Source organism: Equus przewalskii, chromosome 1 (genome assembly GCF_037783145.1).
Source record: "Equus przewalskii isolate Varuska chromosome 1, EquPr2, whole genome shotgun sequence".
Lineage (NCBI taxonomy): Eukaryota > Metazoa > Chordata > Mammalia > Perissodactyla > Equidae > Equus > Equus przewalskii.
In genome coordinates, this window is record NC_091831.1 from 123,484,393 (window position 1) to 123,494,314 (window position 9,922).

The 9,922-nt window shown below is 49.3% G+C and overlaps 1 long non-coding RNA gene across 1 annotated transcript; it reads right to left on the reverse strand.

Annotated features, from left to right (window-relative positions):
• Window positions 1–2,434: 2,434 nt before the first annotated feature.
• Window positions 2,435–9,679, reverse strand: LOC139083704 (uncharacterized). The gene is made up of 3 exons (XR_011540616.1): window positions 9,133–9,679; window positions 7,543–8,531; window positions 2,435–6,819 (listed from the first exon to the last, which is right to left on the reverse strand). It is a non-coding gene; the product is annotated as an uncharacterized lncRNA (long non-coding RNA).
• Window positions 9,680–9,922: the final 243 nt, after the last annotated feature.

The window sequence follows — 9,922 nt, forward strand, 5'->3', positions numbered from 1 at the left end:
CATCCAGCATCTCCAGCTTCTCTCAGAGAGTGGGGCACCTGTCACCTGTGCTCTCAGATCCCCCAAACTATTGTGTATTCTCTTGTCCCCTCGACCTCAGGGTGTGAGGGCATGAAGTCTGTGGCAGGACCATTCCCGGAGACCCTTGTCAGCATCTAACTCTCTCTTCTTCTGAGGTCTCTTTCTTTTTTGGCTCAGAGAAGCATTAATCTAATCTGGATAAATAGGAAAAAGTGGCTTAACTTACCACACACTAGTCCTCCTGAGTCCCACATGCTCAGGATTTTGATGCGCAAAAGGCAAGATTTTCAGACTTTCAAAGTATTGTCTCTGCCATGAGATCCAAAAGCTCCATGCTTGCTCATTCCTGCCCATCTTTCTGCTGACGGCTGTACTAGGAGGTCAGTGAGGAAAGACTGGGGAAAGGGTGGAAACACCAAGGAGAACAATATGGTGAATGTTTCAAATTGTTTCAAGATTTTATCCTACCACGGTAAGTAGAAACTCATCAAGGTCCATATTGTTCATTAAATCAAGAATCTAAACATTCATGGAAAAGCACATACTTGGCTGCATCCTGTGAGCTGGAAGATAGGAGACGGGATTTGTAACCTCACTCTGCCCCCATCTGAATGGATGGGCTTCCTTCCTATGTGAGTCTCGGTGAGACACAGGCTCCAGGCCTCAGCTGCAGAAGCCAAAACAGTCAGGCACCTGTTCTCCCAGGCCCTGACAGCTGGGAGGAGCACATGCCTGTGCTCAGCCAGTTGGCTCTTTGCACCCAGGACAACACAAAGAGCCGTAGGTCGGTTTCTAGGGCGTCATGGCCCTGGCTGAAGCAGCCAATTCCGATTTCGTGGCCTGGTCTGGCCGTGCTCTCAGCAGTCCGTCTTCCCCAGGCTCCTGCCTGTTCTCTGAACCTGGTTCTCCAAGCTTCCAACGGGTTCCACAGGCTGCCTGATACCCCCCATTAAATCTCTTTCCCCCTGGGTGATCAGGGTTTGTGCTGTGGTGTACAGACAAGAAATCTGACTGGTGATAATGAGCAACTCAGTTCCCCTCTGTGGACCTCAGTGGCCCACTTATAAAATGAAGTGTTCAAACCAGATGAACTCTGAGACCTTACACCCTACCTTAGGCCTTAATTGCTCCTGGGCTGAATCGCACAGTCCACTTGGCTGTTCACCCATCCATGCCCAAAACTCCACCGTTCTCCAGGAGGCCCCTGTCCGCATTTTGGGGAGTGGTCACCCTCTGTACAGTTGGCTTCACACATCATTCCACCCACCATGTGGGTGATCCACCCAGAATGAGGTCTGTAGTCACTCAGTCAACTAGCTTCCTTTCCTGTAGGACTTGTCGGAGCCTTTAATACACTAATGTCCATTGTGATTCTCCAAGACAGGGCTATAGTTTACATAAATTATTTCCCAAATGAATTTTGCTGCGAACATGTTTCCTTGCTGCCCATTTCAAGAACTAGATTGCAATAGAAGACACTTTGAGAAACAGTGCTATAGAAAAATAGATACCAAATGTCACACGAGGGAAGACAACATCTTGCATGACTTCCAAAACTCTCTCACATATACACACACACAAACTCGACACACAGGAATTCCCTCGCCCAGCCTGACTCTATTTTAACTTTGCTTTTTTTTTTTTTTTTTTGCCACCACTTAGCTCCCAGGAGGCACAGATAGAAGCAGCCGCGTTGAGTGCCTTCAGCTGGAGCTCTGTGCCTGAGGCGACAGTCAGCGGTGACTCAGGGTTTGGGGTTTCCACACTCCACGCGGCTCTTTCGCCCTCTGTGCCACTCAAGACACAGCAAGTGCTAAAACACGTGTGCTTTCCAAGCCCCGGGCACTCGGCTGGAACGTGGGCAGTGTGCTGCCATCTGCCTCGCTGGGTCCCTGACATGGGGTGGTCAGATAGGTCCAATGCGACAACGAGAACAACCCACTGTGCCCTGCCCAGCTCAGCACAGGCTGCCCACTGCCCAGCCTTTCAGGCGGCCCTGGCTTGGCCCCTAGGGAGAGTTTGGGGACCTCTCTGACACCCACCCCCAGGCCAGAGACAGCCCCACATGTACCACTCCCCCTCTCCAATTCTACAACAGAACTGCCATTCTGGCAGGTTTCAAAACCTCTTGAAACGATTTCTCTTTTCGACTTGTACCCTCTCTGGAGAGAACAGTTGCCATAAGTTTGCCTCCCGCTGCGTAAAGAAGGATTTCCTTGGTCAGCTTGGAGGGGAGTTCCTCAGATGTCCCTCACAGGGCTGGGTGGGAGGCCTGCCCCCGCCATCACCCCAGCCCTCCAGAGGCGCCTGACTGTGATTCCACGGGCTCGGCAGGGACAGAAACACTGATCTCATCTGCCTCTCTGCCTTCCAAACTGAAGAAGCAAGATCTTTAATATAGTATGTATCGAGGGCTTTCCTTGTTTATTAGCTCTTTTTTACAAAACATGCGTGTTACAGAAATATAGGAAACAAAATACATAAATAGAGAAATAAAAATAACCCACCCAAATCCTGCCACCCAAAGATAATACTGTAAACATTTGGGAATCTATCCTCCTTATATTTGGTCCTTCTTTTTTCCCTAATCCTGTGATAACACTTGTATCAATGAGGACTCATTCTACTTCAGCTGGCTGATAATACGACTCAAATGAGGCTTGAACTTAAAAGAGAACTTATTGGTTCTCATTGCCAAAAGGTGCAAGAATAATCCAGTTTCAGGCCAGGCTGGATCAGAGCTCCTTGCTGTACCCAGAATACAGTCTTTCTCCAGTCCTCAGCTCCACTCTCAGGCTCCCAGATGTCATCTGGGGCTCAGCTCACAAGCTTTCAGGCTTAGGTCTAGAGGGGAAACCTGAGCATCCTTTCCGGGAGTTTCCATGAAAGTCCTGAACCTCATCCTGATTGTACCACCCTCCAGTCACATGCCCACCCCTGAACCAATCACCGTGGCCTGGGAATGTGCAGTGCTGATTGGCTAAGGCCACGGTCATGTGCTCCACCCCCAGAGCCCCACCCAGGGCACCTGGACTAAGACAGGGCTAGTGCCCAAGTGAAAAATCAGGAGCTGTTGTTGGAAGATGAAGAAATCAATGCGGGGAAGGGTTAAACAGTGGGTGTGCACTAAATATTGGACATGAGACATCTGGCTCAACTTCTCACTAATTATGTCTAGGAATGTAGACAAAGGGAGCATTCCCAGCAACATCACCTGACCTACCCAGGATGCCTTTCACCAGCAGAGGCCCACTGAGAAGAGGTGGGAAGATACTTCAGCCTCTTCTCTCGTCTGTCCTGTCTCAGGGACCCAGGCTGGGACCCATCGGGGCCAGCCACTCCTCTCCATCTCTAAGAGCTGATCTTGGAAGTGAGTCCTGTTACCTCTCCTCTTCGCATCACCCCCTCTTCCATTGTCACCATCTGTCTACAACCAGGCAAGAAACAGCAAATTACAGGAAACAGAAAGTCGGGGGCAGGTGGGGGAGTGCCCTGCTCACCAGACAGCTGGAGCTGGGGCCAGATGGGAGAAGCTGTAAAACCAGAGTGTGTTCCAGGGAAACCCCTCACCCCTAACAGCAGCTCAGAGGGCCAGAGCCCCAGGAGGGGGTTACAGGATCCCAACCAACACAGCACACCTATACCAGGAGTTAGGGACTGAACTGGGAGCCCTCACACCACCCTGCCCAGCTGGAGATAAGAGGAGAACATTAGTCCACCTTCCCAGTGAGCTCAGCAGAAAAGAAGGCATGACCTGCTTAAGAGAGGAGCAGAAAGTCTCAGGGAGAGAATAGATATTTGATTGCAAGATTAAATAACAAGGTGATCTAAAAACGGAGACAGGTGAGAAAGAAGTGGAAGAATTACAAGGTAACTAAAAACATCATAGCTGAATTAAAATCCACCTTGGAAGAAGGTAATAAAAAACAGACTTGATGACCCAGAAAGCAAAACAGCAAAGTAGAGAAGGAACTTGGCCTGTTCTCCTGGGACGCAAAAAAAAAAAAAAAAAAAAAAAAGGATAAACAGGTGACAGTTATGAGAAGAAGTTGAGAAACACAGAGGAGAGCGGAGATACAAATGCTAGACGTGATTTCTTGAGCAGACCAACCAAACAGAGAAATCTTCGGCGAGGCGAATCAGGGAGAAAGTTTGAGGCGCAACGTGGAGAGGGGGAGAGGGCAGCCAAGCGTTGGCACAGTGCCACCCAGTTTATGAAGAGAGCGGGGAATTCCACAAGCTGAGTCGTGCCTGAGTGTTTCTCAGTCCAGCTTCACCTGGCTGCAGGCTCAGTTGTCAGGGCTGTTATGAATCCTGGTTTTATCTGCAACATCAGGGAGATGTGGCGGGGTGCAGGGAGTGGCCGCATTGAGGGGTGCTAATGCCTGATACAAGGTACCAGGAGTTGGGGGCAAACTGGGGCAATTGTAAGGCCAAAAGGGAGGTGAGCAGTGGGCAAAGACAATTTTGCCAAGCAGGGGGAGCACCAGCAGCCAATGAAGAGAAACGGCCTGTGAAGAACTGGTTTTGCTCAGTAGAATAACTCATTCAGGACCCCTTCGGAAAATAAAGATCCGTCGGCCTGGAACCCAGCGGCTCTGAGGAGGATGGATTCAGCAAGCAGATGAGTCACGGAGTTTGGGACAGGCGGAGAGTGGGGAGAGTGGCTGACGCCGGAGGGGCCATCTGGCTGGTGGCAGCGGCTCTGAGCCACCTCCGCGTCCCCCAGGGCTCAGCCCCAGCCTGGCCCCTTCAAGAAAGCATGCTGACCTGCAGCTCAGCACCACCTCCTGGAAATGCTCCTCACGCCCACCACACACCTGCTGGAGGAGAGGAGAGAGCACTGATCTTAGAGTCAAAAGTCTTGAGTTCTGACATTGACCCGTTTGGTGACTGTCCCTTCACATTTCAGGGTGTGGTCTCTGTGGAGGGGGGAGTCCCCTCTGCCTGGTCTGTCTCCCTCCCACAGCGCTGTGAGGTCCTACATTCAGTGGGAAAGTGCTCTGAAAAGGAGAAAGTGATCTAGTGATGGAGGTCGGAGGAGTCTATGGACATGGAGAGTGAAAAAAGAGAATATTCTAGAATGGGGGAGGGTAGCAATGTCAGAAAGCCAGCATTCTACTTATAAGAAAAGAAAAAGAAAAAATAAGTCTTTGAGGCTTCCTAGTGAGAAGGAAAGATTCCAGAAGTCCTGACTCTGACACTAGCTCTGGGACCACCCCCAGGTCCTTCTCTGTCCCTCTGACTCTAGTCTGTGTGATATATATATATAAAGTGAGGGAAAAAAGGACAGCTTTGCAGCAGGTTGAAAATGGTGGCCTGTTGGAGGAGGTCAGAGTAAAAAGGGAATATTTTTGTCCTTTGGCTATACATCTGCTAACACAGCCTGTTCTCTGATTTAGTTTTTCAATCCCGGAGAATTTTCCTATAGGCAAGAAGCAGCCCTTCAACAGATGATTCCTGGAGCCAGACATCACAGGAGAGAACCCAGACCTGCAGGCAGGAGATTCAGGATCAAACGCCACTTGCTGTGTGTGGCAATCGTGTGCCTGCCCTGTGCCTCAGTTTGTTCTTCTGCAAAATAGGGGGGTGGATAAGGAAGGTCTCATCCCCTCATCGCCACTCTTTAGCGAACAGAGCTCTAGCAGAACAATTTGGGGGAAGGAAATATTTTGTAAAAAAAAAAAAAAAAAAAAGAGAGAGAGTTTTATTCACTTGCTTTTTAGATATACTGCATAAATATATTTAACTTTTTATAAATGTGGTCATAGGGGTGTGTGCTCATCTTTGTTTTTACTTCTCCTTTTTTGCTTGGCTCTTCTCCTCACCCTGGAAGATCTTAGAGGACGTTTGTAGCTCTGGTGGCCCATATTTCTGGGGCCAGAAAAATTCCAGGGCAAGGTGAAAGGAAAGCAAACAGCACATGGGCCACGGTTCTGCCTGGTGCTAGGAGGGGGAGCCAGGCCCCATGTGGGGTGGTCCTCACTTGCTCCAGGAGCATAATGAGTTTGCCTCTCCTCCGCCTGTCCAGCCTCTCCTCACTCTGACTCTGCCAGTCACCCCACCCTAATTCCAGAGCAGGTCAGAATTTAGATCTGGAAGCCAGGCCATATCTAAGTTTGGCTTCCAAATTCCCCATCTTTCATGGAATCTGGGGATCAGAGAAACCACCAGAATCATTTGGTCCAACCCTCTCTATCAAGGCAAGTGGTAGTCCATTCTCCCTGTGAAGCTCTGTGTAAAGCTGCCCCACCCATCTTCCCACAGGGAGTGGAGGCTGGTGCACTCCCAGATTTTTCAGGCCAACTGGCTCGTTTCCTTCCACCTTAGAAACCTCTGGAGGCCAGGATGCCCACATCCTGGCTCAACTCTTAGCCATCAGTTCAGCCAGGAGCTACTCCTTCCAGGCAAGAGAAAGCAAAAGCAAACACAGAAAATTCAGTCTAGATGAACAGCAATTCACAGAAGAAACAGAAATGGCCAGGAAACACTTGAAAATATTTTCAATCTCGGTAAAGACCAAATAAATGCAAAATAAGACACATGATGTGCTCTTGGCAAAGATGAAAAAGGAAGAGGTAATATTCCATGAGAACAAGGCTGTAGGGAGGTGGGCGTCCGTCCAGAGCAGCAGACCCGTCTGTGTGGGAGACGCGAGAGCAGCCTCTCTGGAACTCAGTGTGGCCGCGTGCGGCACAACTCTTGTCAGGCGCTCGCTTCTGAGCTCAGCAGCTCTTCTCTGGGAACCCATCTTGATGGAAGAAGAAAGAATGGACACCAATGTCTGAACTCAGAAACCTTCACAGAGAGTGGAAAGAACATACTTGCCCATCAAGAGGGGATTGGCTGAATTAACTGTGGTACATCTGTACAATGGAATTCTTTTAGAATTAAAGTTGTAAAAATGTACATATTCACAGAAAAAAGATGTTCATGATAGATTGTTGGGAGGAAAAAGCATCTTAGCTTACATCGTACAATACAATGACATTTCACTTCTGTTAAAAAATATGTTATATAGCATTATAGATCACAGATAAACAGAAAAACTAATAATGAGTGTATCCAGACTTCTGGATGATTCATAAACATTTTAGCTACATTTTCTGATTTTCTATATAAACAGGTACCACTTATGTATTACAATAACAAGAGAAAGCCAGCCCCAGGAAAAGGTTCCTTCGTCCCAAGGGGATGGGTGGTCTGGAGAACCAGCTGAGCCTTCGATCTTCCCCAGAAAACCCTCCCGCCCTGTGGGGGGGAGGGCAAGGAGAGAGAACGGGGAATGTCCCTTCAGTCTTGTCGAGGTCTCAATCCTGGAGCCAACACATTTTTCTTTTCCCTTTGGAAAAAGTGTGCCCCCAGCCTTCTCCAGGAAACCTTTCTCTCTTCCTTGCCTAGGCCCTCCTTGCCTTGTTTTTCCCCACCTGCCCCCTCCTCTTCACACGCCCCTCCCTGACACAGCCTCTCCCCCACACTCCCTCCCCCAACACCTCCTTCCCTTTCAAACCCCCTCCTCACACTTGCCAAGTTGTTGTCAGTCCAACATGGAGGCCAAGAGCACGGCTGACTGTCTGGATCTGAACTCAGCAATGCCTCTCCCCAGCAATGTGGCCTTAAGCAATCCGAAATGCCTTTTTACGCCCACTTGTTCATCATTGTGAGGATTAAATGTAAAGAAAAAAAAGAAAAAGGAAAGAAGGAAAGAAGAAAGGAAGGGAGGAAGGGAGAGAGGGAGGAGGAAAAAAGGAAAAGAAAGTCAAAAGCTTCTAATTGCAGTGTGGTATCCTAAAACGGGAAAGGAATGTTAGTGAAAAAACTGGGGAAATACAAATAAAGTCTGCAGTTTAGTTAATAATAATATACTAATGTTAATTTCTTCATTGTGACAAATGTGCCGGTGGTAAGATGTGCACATGGGGGACCCAGTGAGGGTGTCGGGGAGCTCCCCGTGCTCTCTCTGCAACTTCCGTCAATCTAAAATTACCCCAAAATGAACATTTATTTTAGAAAAGTAAAGTGCTTAGAACAACGCCTGGTCCAGTCAATGATTACTATTACTTACCTCTGTCGTTCTATTTAACTGTGACCAGCCAGTCGTCAGTTATCTTCCAGGGGGTCTCAAGCTCTTTTGTGCATCTCACAGAACCGTCTATGGTGCTTGGCAGCGGTAATTCACCTTTTGTCCTTTCTTAATTCCTACCCCTTGCCTCTGCTTTTTATTACTAAGACTTCGACTTTATGTTATTTTATTTTCAGATTTATTATATAAAGCTGCATATTGTAAGTTGGTCCAAAATTCTTTTGAAGTTGTCAGGATAGTAAGTAATAAAAATATTCGTAAATGAATTACCAGGGGTGCTGCTGAGCCCACCAGGCCCCCTGCACTGCTCCTCGGCTGCGTGGAACTTGAGAAGAAGGCCATCATCTCGCCTCGGGCTCCCTAGCAGATGGACACAGGCGCTTGGCTGTGGGATGGCACATGATCGGGCATCTCTGGCGACCGGGGCCTGAGGGAGGAAGTGGGTAAAGTACATGAGAGGTGCCCTTGGGCGTTGCTGTCCTGAACTCAGGAGCTGAGGCCCTTGTCAGAGGGGAGAGGGAGGCCCAGAGACACCCTCTCGCCCACACTGGCCCAGGAACTAGTATACTTCACCATTTTGTTGCAGGAAGAAAGACACGTGCTTCAAAAGGAGGGAACTCAAGATGAAGTCTTAATCTCTCCCAACTGGTGACCTCCACTTTCTAAACCCAGGCGAACGGGGGCCAGCGAGGGAGGGGGCAAGCTGCCCAAGCTCGTCCCTCCGCTTGGCTGATCCCACCCACTCAATTCTTCATCCCTCATCTTCTCTCAAGGTCAGTCCAGGACTGAGATAACCCACAGGAGGATTATGCCCTCCAAGAAGCACCAAGTGCATATGGGTGGAGGGTGGAGGACATAGGCACAAGTGGACACCCCCAGAGGGAGGGGGCAAAAATAATGGTGAGTATTTATTGAGCACTTGCTCTGTGCCAAGAACTGCTTTATCCCATTTAACTTGCATGAAGATTGCGTGAGGTGTAATTTTTATACATGGGGATATTGAGACACACAAAGGTTATGTAACTTACCTAAGGTCACACGGCTAGTCATGGCCCTGAACCCAGGCAGTCTGGCTCCAGAGCTTCCTTGTGCCCTTGGTCACGACGCTATAGGAGAAGCTGGCAGGAATGCAAAGCGGTCCCGTTGGGGCTGCCTGTGGAAGAAATTCCAGGTGGATAGAAATCAGCTCTCCCAGGCAGCTGTGAGTTCATTTCCATGGGGACAGCGGTTAGGGGACGGGAGCCAACTCAGAGAGCCCAGGACTTGCCAGGGACAGCTCCATAAGCCTCCTCTGATTCCTTCAAGGCTGGAGTACTTAGGCCCTTGGATCCTAAGTTGCTGCCATTCAGGATCGAGGCAGGCAGAAAAGAGAAGGGCTGAGACCACGTCTAGGAGAAGGAATCAGTTGGGTCAGGAACCGCAGATGCCTGGTGCTGATGTCAAGACAATTCAGACACCCCACACCAAGGGAACGGTCAAGGCAGTGGTCCAAAGCACCAGCCCCCGGAGGGACAGGCCACTGAAGTCATCCCTGCCTCAGCCAGGAGGTGTCTTACAGCCTCCCTGCTGGGCCAGGAGCTGCCTCAGGCTGGGGCCTGCCCAGAGCTGCCTGGTGGGAGGAAGTGAGCCACAGCAGAAAGCTGTGAAAAATACTAGCAGCTACTTTTATTAGGCACCCACTGTGTGCCAGGCTCTGCCCTAGATATTTTACGTGTTAACACTTTTCATTTTAATCTTCCAAACTACTCTGTGAGTAATGTCTCCATTTTACAGAGAGGCAACAAAAGCTGAAAGAGACACAGCAGCTTGCCGAGGGCC